The sequence below is a fragment of the Dermacentor silvarum genome, chromosome 1, assembly GCF_013339745.2.
Source record: "Dermacentor silvarum isolate Dsil-2018 chromosome 1, BIME_Dsil_1.4, whole genome shotgun sequence".
In the NCBI taxonomy this organism is placed as follows: domain Eukaryota; kingdom Metazoa; phylum Arthropoda; class Arachnida; order Ixodida; family Ixodidae; genus Dermacentor; species Dermacentor silvarum.
This window is the reverse complement of record NC_051154.1, coordinates 383,120,832-383,143,698: the sequence shown is the minus strand read 5'-3', so window position 1 is coordinate 383,143,698 and position 22,867 is coordinate 383,120,832. Positions and strand designations below refer to the sequence as shown.

At 47.4% G+C, this 22,867-nt stretch overlaps 8 non-coding genes across 8 annotated transcripts; all 8 read left to right on the top strand.

The window, feature by feature from the left end:
• The first annotated feature begins 3,943 nt into the window (after positions 1-3,943).
• Trnay-gua (transfer RNA tyrosine (anticodon GUA)) lies at positions 3,944-4,038 on the top strand. The gene is made up of 2 exons: positions 3,944-3,980; positions 4,003-4,038. It is a non-coding gene; the product is annotated as a tRNA-Tyr (tRNA).
• A 186-nt stretch (positions 4,039-4,224) lies between these two features.
• Positions 4,225-4,319, top strand: Trnay-gua (transfer RNA tyrosine (anticodon GUA)). The gene is made up of 2 exons: positions 4,225-4,261; positions 4,284-4,319. It is a non-coding gene; the product is annotated as a tRNA-Tyr (tRNA).
• Positions 4,320-14,655: 10,336 nt separating this feature from the next.
• Trnay-gua (transfer RNA tyrosine (anticodon GUA)) lies at positions 14,656-14,750 on the top strand. Its single transcript has 2 exons — positions 14,656-14,692; positions 14,715-14,750. It is a non-coding gene; the product is annotated as a tRNA-Tyr (tRNA).
• Positions 14,751-14,938: 188 nt separating this feature from the next.
• Trnay-gua (transfer RNA tyrosine (anticodon GUA)) lies at positions 14,939-15,033 on the top strand. The gene is made up of 2 exons: positions 14,939-14,975; positions 14,998-15,033. It is a non-coding gene; the product is annotated as a tRNA-Tyr (tRNA).
• Positions 15,034-15,221: 188 nt separating this feature from the next.
• On the top strand, positions 15,222-15,316 carry Trnay-gua (transfer RNA tyrosine (anticodon GUA)). Its single transcript has 2 exons — positions 15,222-15,258; positions 15,281-15,316. It is a non-coding gene; the product is annotated as a tRNA-Tyr (tRNA).
• Positions 15,317-20,500: 5,184 nt separating this feature from the next.
• Trnaf-gaa (transfer RNA phenylalanine (anticodon GAA)) lies at positions 20,501-20,573 on the top strand. The gene has a single exon. It is a non-coding gene; the product is annotated as a tRNA-Phe (tRNA).
• Positions 20,574-20,824: 251 nt separating this feature from the next.
• On the top strand, positions 20,825-20,897 carry Trnaf-gaa (transfer RNA phenylalanine (anticodon GAA)). The gene has a single exon. It is a non-coding gene; the product is annotated as a tRNA-Phe (tRNA).
• Positions 20,898-21,149: 252 nt separating this feature from the next.
• Positions 21,150-21,222, top strand: Trnaf-gaa (transfer RNA phenylalanine (anticodon GAA)). The gene has a single exon. It is a non-coding gene; the product is annotated as a tRNA-Phe (tRNA).
• Positions 21,223-22,867: the final 1,645 nt, after the last annotated feature.

Below are 22,867 nucleotides of genomic sequence, written 5' to 3'. Positions count from 1 at the left end.
ACACCAGCGGTGCGGCAGCGAAGAGGTCCCTTGAGGAAAGCAATGACGGCGAACCAGGGGCTCAAAGCCAGGTGGCTCAAAGCGAGCCACCCTTGAACACCACCAATGTCCGTCGACCGACTTTGAAGCCGGCACCGAACCTGCCACCCGAGAGGAAACCGTCGGCGTCGGCGCCGACATAGTGTGATAATGTGTGTACTAGTGTTACTCTTCTTTTTTGCCGGAGTGGGTGGGGGGAGGGAGGGGGATGGCGGGGCTTGCTTGGGGCGGTGTGGCAATGGGCGATTGCAACAAGGCGCAATTTTCACGATGGAAATCCATAGAAATGGCACCCAACGACGGCAGCCCAGAGGATGGTTTTCGCTGCGCAGTGAAACGTGAGTGTGCAGGTAGTTGTGTGCAAAGATTGTCGTCGGTCTTTTTTTTCTTCATGGCATAATGAATCCCACAGATATCATGATACGAGTGGGTAGTATTAATGTAAGGGGCCTTGGGTATAAACGAAAACAGTACCAGCTAAGCAGACTGTTTATGCAAACTGATCTTGATATTATCGCCGTGCAGGAAACTAAAGTCGAAAGTGAAGAAGGAACGGACCGTATGGTAGATGCGTTTCGGCCACGGTATTATGTGTGTGTATCACGTTCTGTTGGTAAAGCTGTGGGTGCGCCCTTTTTATTCGGAGTGCACTGAACGTAGTTATTGAAAATGTTGTGTGTGATGTTAATGGCCGTCAAATAGTGTGCGACTTTGTGAATGGAGTGGTGAAGTGGCGAGCGATATGTGTTTACGCACCTAAGAAAGAATGCGAGCGCAAGGTGTTCTTTGAAGACCTTAAAAGTCAATTTAATTGTCAAAGCAACATTTTATTGATGGGAGACTTCAACTGTGTTTGCTATGCTGAGGACCGAGTGCTAAGCCCTACGGTTCGCGACGCCAGCGCGCAATTTTTAGCCACGAGTATAAGCGAAGGCAATTTGGTAGATGTGGGATACGTGATGGAATATGGCGCGACTACTAAGTACACGCATTTTCAAGGAGCCAGCCACGCACGGTTGGATAGGATATACATGACAGCTGACTTGATTACAATGTGTAGTAGCATGAGGTCAAATCTGTGTGTTTCAGCGACCACTGTTTAGTTATGTTGGCGTTGGGACCTAGAAAACCAAAATTAACTGGGCGTTGTGGAAGTTAAATTCCAAACTGCTAGATGACGAACTTTTCGTTAAGAAAGTTAACCATAACATTCAGAACCTTTTAGAGAAGGACTGTAAAAGTATTGCGGAAGCATGGGAGTATTTCAAGCAGGAAACGATGTTAATGGCAATGGAAAGATCATGCACATTACGCCGGGAGGAAAAAAGAAAAGAAAAAGAGTTATAATGCCAACTTGACTTCTACCTAACTTTGGAAAGTTCTTGCCCAGGTATCTTTGCGAAGGGAATAAAAGAAGTAAAAGTTCAGTTAGAAAGTGTTGATCAAGAAAAGTATCGAGGTGCGGTTATACGTGCGCGCGCAGAAAGATTATGGTGCGGTGAAAATCCGACAAAAAGAGCGCTTTCGGACGAAAAGAGCTACGCCTCACGAAATGAGATAAGAGCCATCACATATCGAAATGAAATAGCCCGAGAGAACGAATACATCCAGCGGGCTTTTCATGAGCATTACAGCGAGTTGTTAGGCACTGAACGAGAGCTTGCGGAAGGATTCGAGAATGAGTTTTTGAAGCTTCTTCCAAAGTTGGATGACGATGTAAGGCTGAATCTCGAGCAGCCAATTACTGTCGCTGAAATAGAACACGCCATAAATGAGTTAGCGGTAGATAAATCGCAAGGCCCTGACGGATTAGGCGCAGCGTTTTATAAGGCTTTTAAAAAGCATATGGCAATAATTTTACATGAGGTAATTAATGAGGCATATGAGAAGCAAGTACTACCACCGTCCTTTCATGAGAGTCATGTAGTATTAATACCGAAGAGCGACGACCCTCAAACTTTACTTTCGGTGCGGGCATATCGCCCTATTAGCCTTACAAATACGGACTACAAGATATACACAAAAGTTCTCGGGAGGCGACTACAGTCGGTCATACAGAAGTTAGTAGGATCACATCAGACGTGTGGAATAAAAGGACGGTCTATTATGACTAACATTCACGTGGCACGAACGGTCCTCGAGTGTTGCGATGCCTTTTCAGAGAAGGTCGCAATACTACAGTTAGATTTGGAAAAGGCCTTCGATAGGGTGGCGCATGAAATCCTTTTTCTTCTACTTGAAAATGTGAATGTTGAATCTGTGTTGACAGAAGGTGTTAAAATGTGCTATGATCGAATAGTTTCTAAGATTATAATAATAAGACGTTAGCGGAAAGTATACAACTCAAATCTTCTGTGAGACTGGGATGTTGTTTGTCGCCGTTGCTTTCTGCATTATACTTGGAGCCTTTATGTTTAAAGGTGCTTTCGTGTAGCGATATCGTAGGTTATAGGGTAGGTTCAAGTGAAATAAAGCTACTAGCATACGCAGATGATGTAGCAGTGTTTTGTAGCGATAAAGACAGCGTCACTAAAGCGGTCGACGTGGGAAGAAATTTCTGTAAAATGTCAGGGAGTGTTATTAATTGGGGAAAATCAGTTGGACTATTGCACGGGGCTTGGGAAGACGGAATATTCCCACTTAAATAGAAAGTGTACACTGGACGTGTTTCGCCTATGAGGTACCTCGGTGTACCGCTACAGCATTTCAGGGACACGAAAGACTACTGGAAAGAGCAATGCGCAGAAGTGAAGGAAAAAACAAAAAAGTTTGGTGGAAGGGACCTTTCCATGTTCACGAGAGCAACAGTATGCAACCTCTATCTTGTCGCTAAGATTTGGTTCGTGCTACAGGCCCTCTGCGCATCTAGAACGAGCATACAAAAAATGCACCGGGAATTTGCCGTCTTTATCTGGGGATCTGTGTGGGAGCGTACGAGCCGTACCAATTTGTTCACCTCAGTTAAGCGAGGTGGCCTTGGTCTAGCTCACTTGTTCTTGAGGCAAGTGGTTTCGCGATTTCTGTTTTTGCGCGATCAAAAAAAAATGTTTTTCTGTTAACTGTGTTTCAAGAACGTCTGAGTGAGGTTTTACCAAATTATATTGTGTCAACTCAACTAGCGAGGACAAATATTATCAAGGGCTTTCTGCGTGAAGTTGTATGAGCTTACCAATTTTTGTGCGCGCGTTTTTCTTTAGAGTATTTGAGTAGTGTTAAGCGCAAAAAGCTATACAAAGATGTTGTTGAGATATGTCTGCCTCTACCAATTTATAGGACCAAATTTTGTATAGAAAGTGGAGCAAATGTGTTAAAAAGGGTAAAGCGGATGCCCGTGCGCTCGTCAGCCAAGTCCTTTTTCTTTCAACTTCACAGTGAAACGTTACCGGTTAAGCCATGGCTCGAAGAGAAAGGACTGTTTGTAGCATGGTCAGTAAACTGTTTAAGATGCAGAAAACCAGAAACAATAGAACACATTTTTCTGGACTGCTCCGATGCAGTGTTCTTGTGGGACGTTCTTAAACGTACATTAAAGAAGGAACTACCGGTGACGCCGTATGGAATCCGCTTTCTCCGTACATCTAATGATAATGGAGTGACTCATGATATGTTCATGTTATTGTGTCTTCATAGTCTATGCAAGACACGAATGGCGGTACGTCATGAGCATATTAAAATCCAGTCTGCAAAGGAAAACTTTATAGAGAGCATGGTCCTAATGCGAGAGGCGTACAAGGCAAGAAACGACGACAATGAATGGATTTCAGTATTAGATGAACTGGCAGCTATCAAGTGCTTTTAACTACCTAGCGTCAGCCTAAGTGTGGCAGGCGCTTTTAAATTTCTTTACATTGTTTTTCTTGATATCTGTAAATGTGTTGCAAACTGGCAATAAAGAAGAAAAAATCCGTCGATAGCTCAGTTGGTAGAGCGGTGGACTGTAGGAGTGCTATTGGAGAAACAGTTATGCATAGGTCGCTGGTTCGAATCCGGCTCGATGGACTTTTTATTCCTAGGCATGGCTTACCTTTTCTCACCAGCACTGTTGATAACTTCCTGCTCCTTTTTTTGGGGGGGGGGCGGCTATTGAAAACGACACATTTTTTACGTAACATAAGGCATGATCTCCCTCATGCCTGCGATAAATGAATGCGCTAAATGCGATCACAAGGTGTACCCCCATCACATCCGTCGATAGCTCAGTTGGTAGAGCGGTGGACTGTAGGAGTGGTATTGGAGAAACAGTTATCCATAGGTCGCTGGTTCGAATCCGGCTCGACGGACTTTTTATTCCTAGGCATGGCTTACCTTTTCTCACCAGCACTGTTGATAACTTCCTGCTCCTTTTTTTTGGGGGGGGGGGGCGGCTATTCAAAACGACACATTTTTTACGTAACATCAGGCTTCATCTCCCTCATGCCTGCGATAAATGAATGCACTAAATGCGATCGCAAGGTGTACCTCATCACCTCCGTCGATAGCTCAGTTGGATTCTGCTTCCGGCCACCGAGCGTGACGGACGTAAGATGACGGGCTCCGTAGGAGCGGCTTCAGCGGCCCAGAGCGGCCGCGGTAACAGGAATTTTGCTGCTGACGGGTATCAAGTTGTTTTGCCGAGTTTGCCAACAGGGCGTTTTGTTGTGAACACAGTTTTTTTACATTGTGACATCAGGGCCCGCCCATACCGGGTGGAAGATTTCCGCGATGCGCTCGCCCCGTTATCGCTCCTGCCGGAAGTGGTGGCTCTCGGGGCCTACCGTATGAGCCACGTTTGGGCCGTGACCTTCAAGGACGACGAAGCCGTGAAGAAAATAGTCAGCGTTGGTGAGCTGCAGGTCAAAAAGGGCCGATGCCTCGTCATTGACCCCGCCAACCAGGATGTGCGCTTGAAAGTGCATTGGCTGCTGCACACCGTTCCCGACGAGGACGTGCGTCTTGCCTTCGCGCCGTTTGGAAAGGTCACGGACGTCGCCCGCGACCGGTGGCGTGTTCATGGCGTGGCTGATAAGAGCTCCACTACAAGACTGGTTACGCTGAAGTTGAAACCGGGCGTAATGCTGGACGACCTGCCACATCAGGTGAGCGTCGCCGGAGAGCTGGCTCTCGTGGTTGTGCCGGGCAGGGCCCCTCTCTGCCTGCGCTGCCGCGGAACGGGCCATATTCGTCGCGACTGCCGCATTCCGCGGTGTGGTGCGTGCCGACGCTTCGGTCACGAAGAGAGTCAGTGTGAGCGGACGTACGCTAGCGTGACCGGACCCGTGAGCAACGACGACCACTCCGCCCTGCTCATGGACGAGGCGGACATGGAAGACACATCGTCCACGGCTAAGGAAGCGGCTGGCGAGGTGGCAGAGTCGGAGGTACGACTTCAAGAACAAAGGCAACACGTCGACGAGGCCGCCGCCTCTGAACAGCAAGAGAAAGCAGAGGGCACTGCAGCCATGCCGAACCGTGAGGAAGAGAGCCCACCTGATCCGGGAGCAGCCTCCACCGCCCCTGAACAGGAAGACATGGACACCCATACCGGGCTCGCTAACTTGCAGGCGGGGAAACGCCCGCGCGACCAGACCAATAGCCTGGCTACGACGCAGGACAGCAGCGGCGGAGACGAGCCACCGCCCAAAACGCCAGGTATGAGGAGACCTACCTTGAAGCTGCGGCCGAACATTACGGCCGATCCACGGCAGGCGGGTAAACCGCCTCCGTAGTTCTGTACTGTGTTTTGCTTGAGGCGGGTTGGGGGGTTCGTGAGTGCAATGGCCGTCACCCTGAGCGCTATTCTCTTGGATATGTGTCAGGAACGAGGGCCCGAGTTGCATGTGAGTGTTGTTTTCGAGAGGTCGGGTTGTGTTCCCTTTTGTGGCATTCGACGCGGTTATCGGCGCGTCATTATCAACACTCGTCCCTGCGTAACTGTGATGGGCACCATTCTACCGTGTAGTCATGGCAGCTAATATCGAAGGAGCCCTACGTGTAGCCACGTTAAATGTACGAGGGCTCAGCGCAAGAAGGCGGCAATGTCAGCTAAGCCGGCTACTCTTAGATAATGACTTGCATCTTGTGGGAATCCAAGAAACGAAAATAGAGAGCCAAGAACTAACCGACAGAATGGTGTCCAATTTTCGTGCGCACTTTGACGTGTGTGTTTCTCACGCTGTTGGTGGATCAGGTGGTTGCGCTGTATTCATTCGAAGAAACTTTGGCATTTGTGTGCAGTCAGTGTTTTCGTGTGAAAGTGGGCGCCTTTTAGTGGCTGATTTTTGTTTTTGCGATAAGGATTTCCGTGTCATTTGTGTCTACGCACCGAATATTCAAACAGACCGGTGATCCTTCTTTGAGCGTCTTGAAGAGTACGTAAACTGTGACAAGGTGGTAATACTGCTGGGCGATTTTAACTGTGTATGCACTGCTGACGACCGCGCAAAATTTTCACACGTACGCGATAGGAGTGCTGAATTGCTAAATGCAGTGGTGCACGATTACGACTTGGAAGATATCGGTAGTGTCTTTGCCAGTGGTACTCACCCGCAGTTTACTCACTTCCAGCGTGATAGCCACGCTCGGCTAGATAGATTATATGTGTCAGCCGAATTGGTGCCCTTGTGTAGTGAATATGATGTGCAACCCATTGCATATAGCGATCACTGCTTAGTAACTGCCACCTTTGGGAAAAGACAGATCAAACACACCTTTAACTGGGACCTCTGGAAATTGAACGCGCAGTTGCTGGATGACGATGCTTTCGTTGATGCTGTTGCGAAGGAACTAGAAAGCCTGATTTCAGTCGAATTAGCAAGCTTCGCCATTAAATGGGAAGAATTTAAACAGAAAGTAAAAATAATGGCTATTGAAAGAAGCAGTGTTCTTCGGCATAACCTGAAACAGGCAGAAACGAACCTTCGCCAGCAACTGCAATTTTTCATCAGCATGGAAAGTGTCCAGCCTGGTGTGTATGTTAACGAAATAAAGGAAGTGAAAGCCGAACTCGAAAGGATAGACTCTGAGAAATACAAAGCCGCCGTTGTGCGATCAAGGTCTGAGAAGCTGTGGGCGGGAGAAGCGCCAACAAAACGAGCTCTCTCAGAAGAGAAAAGGTACGCATGTCGGAAGGAAATCCGTCAGCTAGCTAAAGGCAATGACATCACGTCCGACAAAAACGACATCAAACAAGGGATCGTCGATCACTTCAAAGCCTTCTTAGGTCAACCACGCGAACCTAAAGATGGCTACCAGACGGAATTCCTTTCATTGATGCCAAAGCTCGATGAAGAAGTTAAGGCACGGCTAGAACATCCTATTACCCTGAGTGAGATAGAGTGCGCAATAGACGAGTTGGCGCCCGGTAAAGCACCTGGGCCTGATGGCTTAGGGGCTACTTTCTATAAAACGTTTAAGTCAGCGCTGGCTCATGTCCTCCATCTAGTTATCAGCGAAGCGTATGACCGAAAAAGATTGCCCTTGTCTTTCACAACCTCGCATATCGTGCTAATCCCGAAGAGTGATGACGAAAAGAAACGTTTGGTGCCAGGCTCATATCGCCCGATAACTCTAGCCAACGTTGACTATAAAATATTCACGAAAGTTTTAGCGAAACGACTGCAAAGTGTCATCAAAACATTGGTAGGGCCTCACCAGACTTGTGGCATTAAAGGCCGCAGTATTACAACAAATGTACACGTGGTTCGAAGTGTGCTAGAGTGTTGCGACGCGATTGGCGATTACGTCGCGATGATGCAGATAGATTTGGCGAAAGCCTTCGACCTCGTCTCGCAGAAGGCTCTACTATGCATACTCGAACATACGAACGTTGGCAGTGTCATAACGGAAGGCGTAACGATGGCGTACAAAGACTGCTCAACGCGAATCATTGTTAATGGGGAGCTCACCGATAGCTTTCGTGTGCTCTCGTCGGTGCGTCAAGGATGCCCGCTTTCGCCCCTTCTGTTTGCTGCTTATCTCGAGCCACTCTGTTTGGCCATTAAAAACAACGACCGCATAGCAGGCTATCGACTACAGGCAGCACACGTTAAAATATTGGCGTATGCAGACGACATCGCGATTCTCTGTACAAATAAAGCCAGCATTAAAGAGGCAACTACTGTAGTCGAAAAATTTTGCGATTCAGCTGGAGCCCAGATAAATTGGGATAAAAGTTATGGCTTCTGGCATGGGAGTTGGGAAGACACGCCGGAGACCTTTTCTCGATTGAATTGGTCAAAGTTGCCTACACAGTACCTGGGGGTGCCTCTCGGAAGTTACCGTGAGGCCGAACCGTACTGGCTCGACCAAGCTTCGAGAGCAAAGGAAAGGGCTGACGGTTGGAGAGGAAAGCAATTGTCAATGTTTTCTAGAGCCACTGTTTGAAATCTCTTTTTAGTTTCTAAGATATGGTATGTTATGAATGTGTTGTGTGCAGCGCGGGTAAGCGTACAAAAAATTCACCGCATTTTCGCTACTTTCATTTGGGCCTCTACCTGGGAGAGGACGAGTCGAACAAACTTGTTTCTTCCGGTCAAGAAAGGTGGGCTTGGTCTGGTTCACTTGTTTTTGAGACAAATTGTGTCACGCTTTGTGTTTCTGCGGGATCAAAATGATCTCTTTCTTCGAACAATAGTACAAGTACGGCTGGGCAGACTTCTTCCGGGATTCGTTGTTTCGTCGGCTCAGAACATGCCGGGAACTGTGAAAGGATACCTGCGTGAAGTGGTGATGTCATATAGGATGTTAAATGTGCGTTTCTCACAGCAGTATCTGTCCACCGTTACAAAGAAAAAATTGTACAGAGATCTTGTGGACACGATGCTACCTGTACCTTTGTACCGTTCGCCACACCGTGGAGGCCCCGGACAGGACGTTTTAAAAAGAGTCAAGAAAATGCCAGTACGGCCATCAACTAAGTCTTTCTTTTTCAAATTACATACAAACACACTTCCCGTTAAGACCTGGCTTCATAGCAAGGGTATTTTCATCCCCTGGAACACCGACTGCTTTCTATGTAAAAAACCAGAAACAATAGAACATGTTTTCCTAGATTGCTGGGACCCTATCTTTCACTGGGACGTTCTGCAGAGAACGCTGAAGAAGCAGTTACCCCTGGACCCGTATGGGATACGCTTTTTGCCAATAGATACCTCAGAGCAAGTACCGTACGACCTCATTATGGTCCTGGGCCTCCACGCTATGTGGAAAACTCGCATGCAATTTGAACATGCAGACTTGGTTGTAATACCGGTGCGAGAACACTTCATTGAGAGTGTTGTTTACGTGAGAGACGCTTACAAATCACTGCCTGATCCACCACAATGGATGTATGTACTCGATGAACTGGTGTCACTGAAAAGATTTTAGTGCTGTGTTGGCCAAAGTGTGGCTGGCACGTTTTATCATTTGTAACATTTGATTTTGTACGTCGACGACGGCAATAAAGAAAAAAAATAGCTCAGTTGGTAGAGCGGTGGACTGTAGGAGTGGTATTGGAGAAACAGTTATCCATAGGTCGCCGGTTCGAATCCGGCTCGACGGACTAGGCATGGCTTACTTTTTCTCACCAGCACTGTTGATAACTTCCTGCTCCTTTTTTTTTTGGGGGGGGGGGGCGGCTATTGAAAACGACACATTTTTTACGTAACATCAGGCTTGATCTCCCTCATGCCTGCGATAAATGAATGCACAAAATGCGATCGCAAGGTGTACCCCATCACCTCCGTCGATAGCTCAGTTGATTCCACTTCTGGCCGCGAAAGCGTACGGACGTGTTTTTCATGTGCTCTAACGGGGCGGTGCTAGCGGCCCAGCTTAGCCGCGGAAACAGGGACGACATGGAAGACAACCAGGACTACCAAGTGTTGCTGCCTCATCTGCCAAAAGGTCGGATTGTTTTGAAAACGCTTTTTTTTTGCACGGTGACCCACGAGCAAGGCCGTACAGGTTTGAAGACTACCGGGATGCCCTTGGTCGTTTGGAATTGCTGCCTGAGGTTGATGCCTTAGGAGCATTTCAAATGAATCATGTGTGGGCTGTTACGTTCAAGAGTCATGAAAGTATGAAGAAGTTGTTGACGACTGGGAATATTACTGTGAAAGGCAGAAAGTGTCTGGTAGTAGACCCGAATAACCAAGATGTCCGAGTGAAAATCCACTGGGTCCTTCCTAATGTGACGAACGACGACATTCGTATGGCTTTCGAGCCATACGGCGAAGTGATGGAAGCGACAAAGGAGCGCTGGCGTGTCCTCGGAATTTCGGAAAAGGCTACGACAACGCGCGTGCTGAACCTCAGGCTAAAGGCCGGAGTCACAATTGAAGACATCCCTTATCAAGTGCGTGTCGCCGGTGAGCCTGCCCTCGTAGTTATTCCAGGCAAGGCGCCACTCTGCTTGCGCTGCCAAGGAAAAGGGCATATCCGCCGCGACTGCCGAATCCCCCGATGTTCACGGTGCCGCCGGTTCGGCCATGACGAAACCCAGTGCGTACCCACGTACACGAACATAACGGGCCCTAGAAAGGACGCTGACGTATCAGAAAACATCATGGACGAGGCTGAAGCTGAAGAAGTAGCAGCGACGGTGACGGTGAAACAAAACGCGGTGGAAACGCCCCCGGCAGTGATACATCAACGTGAGTCAACAACTAGTGAAAGGAAAGAGCTGGAAGAAAATGCGACAGGACCAAATAGTGAAGACGTGCACAACGAAATGGCCGAAAAGTGTTTACCGCAGAGGAAACTGTCAAGTGAAACTCCGGATACACCGCCAAATGAAACGTCGACAGTGCAGTGTGAAACGATGGATGGCGTTGTAGAGGCGTCGACAAAGCGTATGCACAGCGACAGTGTTGGTGAACTAGACCATCTCGATGATGCAGATGACGGGGGGCCGCCAATGAAAACGGCTTTGACGCGACGAACAACGTTGAAGCCGAAACCGAACATTCTTTCTGGTAGACGCCCGCTGGAGAAACCGCCGGAATAAAGGCGGGGTCTCGCTACCCCTTGCTAAGTAAGCAACATGGGTCCACCAAAGTGACAACGCATGGACGATGCTGTCCCGTCCAGTCACCGAACTTCGGTTGACGAGGCAGGCAACAGACAGCGAGTTAATCCCGACCAACCACGGCCGCAACTCAGTGAAGGCTCTAATGCACCCTTGCTCCCTGAGGTAAACACTGCGCGATCCATCAGCTCTTCGCAACTTAAAGACGAAAGGCTCGGTCTTGCCTTGCGTGTTGCCACTGTAAATGTACGAGGATTGGCAACCAAGAAACGGCAAAATCAACTTAACCGACTTTTTCTGGAAAATAACTTATACATAGTAGCCGTGCAAGAAACAAAGATTGAAAGTGAGGAGCAGACGGATCGCATGGTGGAAACTTTTCGAAGACATTTTAATGTTTGTGTTAGCCACGCAGTAGGCACATCCGGCGGTTGTGCAATTTACATAAGGAATAACGTAAGCATCGAAGGCGAAAAAGTTGTTGCGTCGGAGGCGGGACGATTGCTTGTTCTTGACTTTTCGTATTGTGCAAGGGAATGGCGTGCTATCTGTATATACGCACCAAACACCGATTATGAGCGCGTTGTGTTGTTTCAAGAGTTAGAAAAATTTTTGAAATGCGAAAAATGTTTAATTATGTTTGGCTACTTTAATTGTGTGTGTTTCGCTGAAGATCGAGCCAAAAACACCCCTGTACGAGATAAAAGTTCACGGTTGCTTGTTTCACTGCTTCAGGAATATTATTTAGAGGATCTTGGATATTTATTGTTAAGAGGAAGCTGCCCTACCTACAACCATTATCAGCGCGGAAGCTGTGCTAGGCTGGATAGGATATATGTTACAGTCGACCTTGCCAGAGATTGTGACCACTATGAAGTGAAACATGTGTCATTTAGCGATCATAGCCTTGTAATGGCTACACTAGGAACAAACTTGAGAAAAAGCCATTTTAATTGGGCTTTATGGAAATTCAATGTGAAACTTTTACATGACGAAAAATTTATGGAGTGTGTAACAAGAAGAATTACACAAATGGCATCCACGGTATCACATGGTTGGGCAGCTGAGTGGGAAAACTTTAAGAGCGCAGTCAAGATGATTGCGATTGAAAGGGGAAGCATTGATAGTCAAATACAAAAGAGTAATGAAAAGGAACTCCAATGCCAACTCGATTTTCTTATGTGCATGGAAAGCAGCAATCCCGGCATGTACATAAAAGCAATTCGTGAAGTAAAAAACAAACTAGAAGTAATTGCAACGGAAAAGTACAGGGCCGCAGTTATAAGGGCGCGAGCTGCGAAGACGTGGCTTGGTGAAACGCCCAACAAGCGAGCGATGTCCGATGAAAGAAAATATGCGGCTCAAAATGAAATACGACAGATCCTCTATTGCAACGAAGTGACATCAGACAGGAGTAAAATTGAGCAAGCATTTGTTGAGCATTACAGCGAATTATTTGCGAATAACAAGGGCGGGAAAACTGGGCTAAGAACCGAGGTTATTAACTTAATACCCAGGCTTGATGAACAAGTTAAGACGCGATTAGAACAGTCAATAAGTATAGATGAAGTGAGAAGTGCCATTAAAGAATTGGCTCCAGGAAAAACACCCGGACCAGATGGAATAGGCGCAGCTTTTTACAAAATGTTCATCGAGGAAATCAGCCCCATTTTGCATAAGGTAATTCAAAACGCTTATGAGGAAAAATTGTTACCGCCTTCCTTTCGCGCTGCTCATATGGTTTTAATACCTAAAACGGATGATCTTCCGAAACTTTTATCAGTAGGGGCCTATCGCCCAATAACTCTTACAAATGTTGACTATAAAATCTACACAAAAATTTTGGCTAAACGTCTGCAAAGCGTTATTATGCTTCTCGTTGGACCGCACCAGACATGTGGATAAAAGGGCGTTCGATATGTACAAATGTGCATGTAGCCCGCAGTGTTCTCGAATGCTGTGATGCTATATCAGGACGAGTTGCAATGTTACAACTCGATCTCGCTAAGGCTTTTGACCGTGTCACACACTATGTTCTTTTTTCTGTGTTTCAGCATGCCAATGTTGGCAAAGTGTTATCAGAAGGTTTAAAGATGGCGTATAGTGATTGTACTGTGCGCATTAGAGTTAACAAGAACCTCACCCAGAATATTGACGTCCGGTCATCTATAAAACCAGGATGTGCGTTGTCATCACTGCTCTTCGCTCTTTACCTTGAACCCTTCTGCCTTAGTCTTATTAATAACGAAAGGGTACATGGTTTCAAGCTTCAGACGCATCACGTGAAAATCCTTGCCTACGCTGATGACGTAGGTGTTATTTGCACTGACGTAAAAGCATAGAAGAAGCCATTAGCGTCACCAAAGATTTTTGTAAACAGACAGGCTGCGCGTTAAACTGGGAGAAAAGTATCGGTTTCTGGCACGGAACATGGGACGTTAAACCAGAAAAATTTGCGAGCCTTACGTGGGCAAGAAGTCCGTCTACCTATTTAGGCGTTCCTCTTGAGCATTGAAAGTTGGAGGATGGCAAGGCCGTGAATTATCGATGTTTGCTCGGGCCAGTGCGTGCAATGTGTTTTTTATTGCCAAAGTGTGGTATGTGCTGCAGTTTTTATCATAGTCACGCGTCCATGTGCAAAAACTGCACCGAATATTTGCGGTGTTCATTTGGGGCTCCAGTTGGGAGAGAGTTAGCCGAACTAATCTATTTCGCTCAGTAAAAGACGGAGGCCTGGGCCTTTCGCATCTGTTCATTCATTCTGTCGCGTTTTATGTTCATGCGGGACCAGAGAGACCCGTTTTTGAGAGAAATGATGCAACTGCGCTTGAAAAATGTATTGCCTGAATTTGTTGTGTCTAGTGCGACTACATTTGATTGTGGCGTAAAAGGTTACTTCAGAGAAGTAGTGGCGACATTTAGGATACTTAAAACACGCTTCTCTTTCGAGTACCTAAGCCTTGTACCGAGAAAGAAGCTGTATAGATTTAATTGATGTGATGATGCTAGTCCCATTATACAGATCCCTAAACAATGGAAGCCCAGGGCAGGATGTTTTAAAGAGAGTTAGAAGAATGACTGTTAGAGGAGCTGTTAAAACGTTCTTTTTCAAATTACACACAAACACACTTCCGGTAAAAACATGGCAAGATGAGAAAGGAATATTTGTACCTTGGACGACCAACTGCCTCTTGTGTAAGAAACCCGAAACCATCGAGCACACGTTTATTGATTGTTGGGATCCAGTATTTTTTTGGGATGTGTTGCAACGAACCCTGAAGAAAGAGTTACCGATAAAACCATATGGAATTCGATACCTTCAGTACAGAATGAAAATAACGTTCCTTATGACATGATTATGATACTGGGCCTTCTTAACCTTTGGGTCACAAGAATGGCAGTTAGGCACGCCGACCCCAAAATAAAGTCAACCAGGGAAAACTTTATAGAGAACGTAATCTACATGCGCGAGGTATATAGCTCTTTAGCCGAGCCTCCAGATTGGCTTTCAGTACTTGATGACTTGGCAAAAATGAAGAAATTTTAGTCTACCACACTGGTCAAGCAGACCAAAGTGGTTTTTATCTATGTACTTGCTTTCTATTTGAATAAAAGTTCTAAAATAAAAACCGTCGATAGCTCAGTTGGTAGAGCGGTGGACTGTAGGAGTGGTATTGGAGAAACAGTTATCCATAGGCCGCTGGTTCGAATCCGGCTCGACGGACTTTTTATTCCTAGGCATGGCTTACTTTTTCTCACCAGCAGTGTTGATAACTTCCTGCTCCTTTTTTTTGGGGGGGGGGGGCGGCTATTGAAAACGACACATGTTTTACGTAACATCAGGCTTGATCTCCCTCATGCCTGCGATAAATGAATGCACTAAATTCGATCGTAAGGTGTACCCCATCACCTCCGTCGATAGCTCAGTTGGTAGAGCGGTGGACTGTAGGAGTGGTATTGGAGAAACAGTTATCCATAGGTCGCTGGTTCGAGTCCGGCTCTACGGACCTTTTATTCCTAGGCATGGCTTACTTTTTCTCACCAGCACTGTTGATAACTTCCTGCTCCTTTTTTTTGGGGGGGGGGGGCGGCTATTGAAAACGACACATTTTTTACGTAACATCAGGCTTGATCTCCCTCATGCCTGCGATAAATGAATGCACTAAATTCGATCGTAAGGTGTACCCCATCACCTCCGTCGATAGCTCAGTTGGTAGAGCGGTGGACTGTAGGAGTGGTATTGGAGAAACAGTTATCCATAGGTCGCTGGTTCGAGTCCGGCTCTACGGACCTTTTATTCCTAGGCATGGCTTACTTTTTCTCACCAGCACTGTTGATAACTTCCTGCTCCTTTTTTTGGGGGGGGGCGGCTATTGAAAACGACACATTTTTTACGTAACATCAGGCTTGATCTCCCTCATGCCTGCGATAAATGAATGCACTAAATGCGATCGCAAGGTGTACCCCATCACCTCCGTCGATAGCTCAGTGGATTATACTTCCGGCCACCGAGCGTGACGGACGTGAAATCATGTGCTCCAACGGAGCGGTATCAGCGGCCCAGCTTGGCCGCGGAAACAGGTTTACTGGCTCAAGTGATCAGGACTACGAATCGAATTTATTTTGCCGCGGCTACCAACAGGTCGAATTGTGTTAAATACGCTGTTTTTGCACGCCGACGTCAGAGCAAGGCCCTACAAGGTCGAGGATTTTCGCGACGCACTGGTCGGTTTGGCACTGCTCCCCGAGGTTATCGCCTTGGGGGCGTACCAAATGAACCACATTTGGGCTATCACGTTCAAGAGTGCCGAACGAATGAAGAAGCTGCTCTCCAGCCGTGAAATGAAAGTGAAAGAAGGTCGGTGCGTTGTTATTGATCCCGGTGACCAGGACGTGAGGATGAAGATTCACTGGATTCTGTACAATGTGCAGGATGAAGACGTGCGAACAGCCCTTGCACCGTACGGCACCGTGACGGAAGTCGCCAAGGAATGTTGGCGCGTTCAGGGAGTCATGGACAAAGGTTCGTCAACGCGTTCTGTCTCCTTGAAGTTGAAGCCGGGTGTTACAGTTGAGGACCTGCCGCACCAGCTACGCATTGCTGGAGAACAGGCCTTCGTTGTTGGTCCTGGAAGAGCCCCACTTTGCCTTAGGTGCCATACCTCAGGACACGTTCGACGGGAATGTAAAGTACCCCGTTGCAGTCAGTGTCGCCGCTTCGGCCACGATGAGTTGCAGTGCGTCAAAACGTACGCAAATGTCACAGGGCCCATGAGAAGAGAGGACCATTCCGAACTTGTCATGGATGCGGATGAAGCCGAGGAGGCAGCGAGAACAGCAGAAAAGAACGTGCCGTCGCCAGCTTCTACGCCTAACGTTATTAGTGGAGGCGGGGCAACGACACAGACCGAGGACAAGACCGCTGTGCCTCTTCAGGCTGTTGAAGACCTGAATGTTGATGCTGCGGAAGGAAAAGGAAGCCAAAGTGCTTCTACTGTAGGTGTAAAATCAATAGAGGACGAAGAAGGCATGGACGTCGTCCAGCCAAGCCTTAGCAGTGCGGCAGCAAAGAGGACTCACGACAAGGCCTGCATCGAAGAGTCTCAAGGTCCTCCTACAAGCATCGATGAACCACCTTCCAAATCGGCAGGACAGCGCCGGCCGACGTTTCGTCCTAAACCCAACATCCCGCCGGACAAAAGGCCGGCGACGACTACACCGACGTAGAAGTCATGGCTCTCTTCTGGCTTGGCAAAGGACGGGAGGAGACGCACGAAGGAGCTATCAAGTGCAGCGCGCTGACACTGCGTGCTGCGGAGGGCCCGCCCATCTCCTGGGTGTGCTCGAGAACTCTGGAAAGGACACAATTGCTGTACTCCTCTTTTCGATGTTTTGCGGCTGAAGGTGAGCACGAAGCGGTTCCGTCCATTTAATTTGTCGCGCACATGGCGGTCAAAAGAAAAGCAGCACTTAGATTTGCCACGATTAATGTAAGGGGACTGGCAGTGAGGCGACGTCAGTACGAATTAAGTCGCTTGCTGCTCGAGAACGATGTGGACGTAGTGGCAGTGCAGGAGACAAAGGTGGCTAGTGAAGATCAGACGAACCGCATGGTTGAGCCCTTTAGAGGCCGGTACAATGTATGTGTGTGTCATTCTGTTGGTACATCGGGAGGATGTGCCATTTTAATCCGGAATTCTTTAGGTGTCATTGAAGAATGTGTTACAGTTTGCAACACAGGGCGTTTCGTTATGTGTGATTTTTCCTATCTTGATGTACAGTGGCGCGTAGTGTGTGTGTATGCGCCAAATAAGGAAATTGAGCGCAAGGCTTTCTTCGAAATGTTGCAGCCCTATCTGAAGTCTCAGAGGTATGTTATCCTTATGGGCGACTTTAACTGTGTTTGCCTGCCCGAGGACAGAGTTACAAAGGCGACCATTAGAAACCAAAGCTCGTTACTTCTGAGTGCAATTGTCCAACAGTACAACTTGGAAGACGTTGGGAGTGCACTGTCAGAAGGAGCCCATCCGCAGTTCACGCATTTCCAACGAGCAAGTCATGCAAGACTGGACAGAGCTTATGTGTCAGCTTGCGTGGTCCCAATGTGCAATGACTACCTGGTTAATAACGTTGCGTTCAGCGATCATTGCATGGTCATTGCATGGTAATGTTTACACTGGGAACGAAGACCAAAAGGTCGAAGTTCAACTGGAATCTTTGGAAATTCAATGTAAAGCTTCTGGAGGATGACATTTTTGTGCGTACAGTAAAAGAAAAAATGGACTGTTTGCAAACGGATGAACACGGAGACATTATTGCAAACTGGGAACATTTTAAAGAGGAAATAAAAATGAGCGCTATAGAAAGAGCGAGTGTGCTACGCCAAAGGGAGAAGGCAGACGAAAAAGAACTTCATAGCCGCTTAAATTTGCTTCTCAGTTTGGAAAGTGCGCAGCCGGGCCAGTTTGCAAAAGAAATAAGAGAAACAAAAAACAAATTAAAACTGATGGACAAAGGAAAATACAAAGGAGCAGTCATACGAACACGTACAGAACGGTTGTGGTTGGGCGAGATGCCGACAAAACGGTCCCTCTGTGACGAAAAGCGATATGCAGTCAACAACGAGATAAAAGGGATGGAATACAAGGGCGAAATTGCTCATGATTCCAACACTATTCAGAGAGCGTTTGTTGATTACTACGAAGGACTACTGGGTCACGAGTCAAACGTACAAGAGGGCCTTGCGGCGGAATTTTTGGCACTGATGCCTATCTTAGATGATGAAGTCAAGCTTGGGCTCGAGGAGCCGATTAGTGCAGCGGAAGTGGAGCGTGCAATCGACGAGTTAAGCTCTGGCAAATCACCTGGACCGGACGGGCTGGGCGCAGCTTTTTACAAAGCGTTCAAAGGAGACATAGTGTATATTCTACACAACGTAATTCAAGCAACGTACGAAAAACAGATAATGCCTCCTTCTTTTCGAAGAACTCACATCGTCTTGGTTCCGAAGAGTGACGACCCAGTAAAGAGATTGTCAGTCAAAGCTTATCGGCCCATAAGTCTCACGAATGTGGACTATAAGATTTTCATGAAGGTTCTAGGCAGAAGGTTGCAGAATGTAATAAAAGCTATCGTCGGCCCACACCAAACGTGCGGGATTAAAGGACGCACGATACAGACAAATATTCATGTAGCACGGAGCATATTGGAATGCTGCGATGCATTTGATAAACGCGTAGCAATGTGGCAACTAGACATGGAAAAGGCCTTTGACCGAGTCAACCACTATATCCTGTTTTCTATCCTTGAACACGTGAATGTTGGCCGAGTGCTCTTGGAAGGTGTCAAAATGGCATATGCTCGTTGTACGGCAAACATCATTGATAATAAGCAAATGAGTGAAAGTATCGCTGTTCGTTCTTCAGTGAGACAAGGGTGCCCGTTGTCTCCATTGTTGTTTGCACTGTATCTGGAACCTTTTTGCCTGAAAGTTCTGTCAAACGAAAAAGTGCGAGGCTTCACGATGTTGTCCACCGAAGTTAAAGTTCTATCGTATGCGGATGATATCGCTATTTTCTGTGAAGATAAAGACAGTATAGCTGAAGCGGTGAAAGAGGCGGCTAGGTTTTGCAAAGCCTCCGGAAGCGTGATAAACTGGGAAAAGTGCTTTGGCTTCTGGCACGGCAATTGGGATTACGCACCTGTTATGTTCGAGAGTGTTCAGTGGACAACGTCACCTGTCAAATACTTGGGAGTGCCGCTAGACCACAATCGAGAGCCTGCAAAATATTGGAAACGGAAATTGAGCGCACGCGAGAAAGTACGCAGAAATGGGGTGGCCGTGATCACTCAATTTTTGCGCGGGCCACATTATGCAACCTTTTTCTAGTGGCAAAGGTGTGGTTCGTGCTTCAGGCGCTTTGCATGTCGCGGACCAGCGTCCAGAGACTGCATCGAGTCTTAGCAGTGTTCATTTGGGGGTCGAGTTGGGAGAGGACAAGTCGCACAAATCTCTTTCTATCTGCGGGAAAAGGGGGCCTAGGTTTGACTCATTTGTTTATCAGGCAACTCGTGGCCAGATTTCTGTTCCTCCGAGACCAAAAAGACGCGTTCTTGCGGACGGTAATGCAAATTTGTTTCAAAGAAGCACTGCCTGAATATGTTGTATCATCCAGCCCTGTGGAACACGTGCGGGTGCGCGGGTTTCTTTGAAGTTATGCGCGCATTTCAGTGTTTGAAAGTTCGTTTTTCTGCGCAGTATCTTGCTGATGTTAGAAGGAAACAGCTTTATAAAAATCTCATTGACACTATGTTGCCTGTACCTATGTACCGTTCCATATACTGTGTTGGCTCGAAAAAATATGTCCTGAAGAGAGTTAAGAAAATGTCGGTGCGGCCCTCGATGAAAACATTCTTCTTTCAGCTGCACACTGGCACACTTCCCGTGAAGCCATGGCTTCAAGAAAAAGGAATATTTGTCCCTTGGTCCATAAACTGCCTAATCTGCCGAAAACCGGAGACAATAGACCACATGTTTCTTCACTGCACAGACTCTGTATTTCACTGGGACGTGTTGCAACAAACTTTAAAAAAGCCGCTACCGATATCGCCTTGCGGTATGCGATTTCTACCGGTAGATGGCGTAGACGAAGTACCCTGGGACATGTTTACGCTTACCAGCCTACACAGTATATGGAAAAACCGAATGGCATTCAGACATGCAGATGGGACTGTTCTCTCCATACGTGAGTACTTTGTAGAGAGCATATCTTATATAAGAGATGTGTTTAAGGCCCAAAAGGAACAACCGGAGTGGCTCCGAATAATGGATGACCTTGTTCAGCTGAAACGCTTTTAATCATTTGGTGTGAGCAGGGCAGGTCACTGCTCGCATCTTTTACGTGTAAAGTGATGTAAGTGATGTGTGTGTGTTACTTTGTGTTTTGTACCAAGATGGTAATAAAGAAAAAAAAAGCCGAAATAGCTCAGTTGGGAGAGCGTTAGACTGAAGATCTAAAGGTCCCTGGTTCGATCCCGGGTTTCGGCATATGCGTCGTGGTTTCTATTTTTGCGACAGCTGTAAATAACAAAAACAAAGGGAGTTATTATGAATTGCAAGCTTTTCGGCTATTTCCACATTAACGCCACTGTTAAACTACTAATAAGAGTGATTTGCGGAAAGGGAGTGGCGGAGCGAATCTGTTAAAAAAAATGGTTGCGCATACAGCGAATACGTCAAAGAAACTCTCATGGGATTGAAACAATCGCATTGCGCAGCACTGCTTCGAAATTCGTTCTGCCGAAATAGCTCAGTTGGGAGAGCGTTAGACTGAAGATCTAATGGTCCCTTGTTCGATCCCGGGTTTCGGCATTTGCGTCGTGGTTTCTATTTTTGCGACAGCTGTAAATAACAAAAACAAAGGGAGTTATTATGAATTGCAAGCGTTTCGGCTATTTCCACATTAACGCCACTGTTAAACTACTAATAAGAGTGATTTGCGGAAAGGGAGTGGCGGAGCGAATCTGTTTAAAAAAAAGGGTTGCGCATACAGCGAATACGTCAAAGAAACTCTCATGGGATTGAAACAATCGCATTGCGCAGCACTGCTTCGAAATTCGTTCTGCCGAAATAGCTCAGTTGGGAGAGCGTTAGACTGAAGATCTAAAGGTCCCTGGTTCGATCCCGGGTTTCGGCATATGCGTCGTGGTTTCTTTTTTTGTGACATCTGTAAATAACAAAAACAAACGGAGTTATTACTGAATTGTAAGCTTTTTGGATATTTCCACATTAACGCCATTGTTAAACTACAAATAAGAGTGATTTGCGGAAAGTGAGTGGCGGAGCGAATCTGTTTAAAAAAAAGGGTTGCGCATACAGCGAATACGTCAAAGAAACTCTCATGGGATTGAAACAATCGCATTGCGCAGCACTGCTTCGAAATTCGTTCTGCCGAAATAGCTCAGGATTCCACTTCCGGCCGCGAAAGCCTACGGACGTGGTTATCATGTGCTCCGATGGGGCGGTGTTTGCGGCTATGAACAGCCGCGGTAACAGGAATACTCTAGCTGAACATGAGGATTACGAGGTCATCCTACCGACTTTGCCCACAGGTCGTACAGTTTTGAATACCATATTTTTACATGCTGACGTGCGTGCAAGGCCTTATCGAATTGAAGAATTCCGGAATACGTTGGACCATCTGGCACTGCTCCCTGAGGTGATAGCCTTAGGGGCGTATCAGATGAGCCATGTGTGGGCCGTCACCTTCAAGAACGCTGAAGGCGTCAAGAAAGCCCTGGCTATAGGTGAAATGAAAGTGAAAGGTCGCCGCTGTATAGTGGTAGACCCGACGAATCAAGACCTGCGCCTGAAGTTGCATTGGCTGTTGTTCAACGTTCCCGATGAAGATGTACGTGCTGCACTTGCAATGTTCGGGACTGTAACGGACGTCGCGAAAGAAAAGTGGCGAGTGTATGGCATCCAGGAGAAAACCACGACCACGCGGACGGTGAGCATCAAGCTTCATGCAGGCGTCAAGGTCGATGACCTCCCACACCAGCTTCGTGTCGGTGGGGAATTGGCGCTGCTAATTGCTCCGGGAAGAGCACCAGTGTGTTTGCGGTGTCACACCACGGGGCATATAAGGCGAGACTGCCGTGTCCCTCGCTGCGCACGGTGCCGCCGTTTTGGCCACGACGAGAGCTCGTGTGTGAAGACATACGCAAGCGTAACAAGCCCAATGGGAAAAAAGGACGTCACAGAGCTCGTCATGGACGAAGCTGACGCGGAAGAAGCTGCAGGAACGTCGCGACAAGTGAACCAAAAGGAGATACGACCCATAGACACGCCCTTGTATCCAGAAGATAATGGAAAGCAAGGAGACCGGTGCACTGTAGAAGAGACCGACGTAAGGGACGTGCCTGCAAAAATCAGTGTAGGCACTGAAGAGGGCGAACCTTCAACAGAGCCAGCTAGTCAGTTCACGAGTAGCATGGACGTCACGGAGGAAGACAGCAGAGACGCAGTCAGCAAACGAGGACGCGAAGATGCAACAGACGACTCGGACGGACAAGACGTCGCTGGCGCTGGGGAACCGCCAACAAAAACGGTGGTGACTCGGCGTTCATCATTGAAGCCAAAGCCCAACATTCCACCAGACAGAAAAGCGGTGCTGAAACCGCCAACGTAGCCGCGAGCTCTGGCGCCCAGCGGCTTCTTTGGGACTATGACGATGCTCATGAACGATCAAAAAAGGGTAGTGAGTGGAGCCTTCGGCAACCCGACCCAAGCCGAAGCTCGAGGAGCGCAGACGTCGGGAACAGGTTGGCTTGTCGCTAATG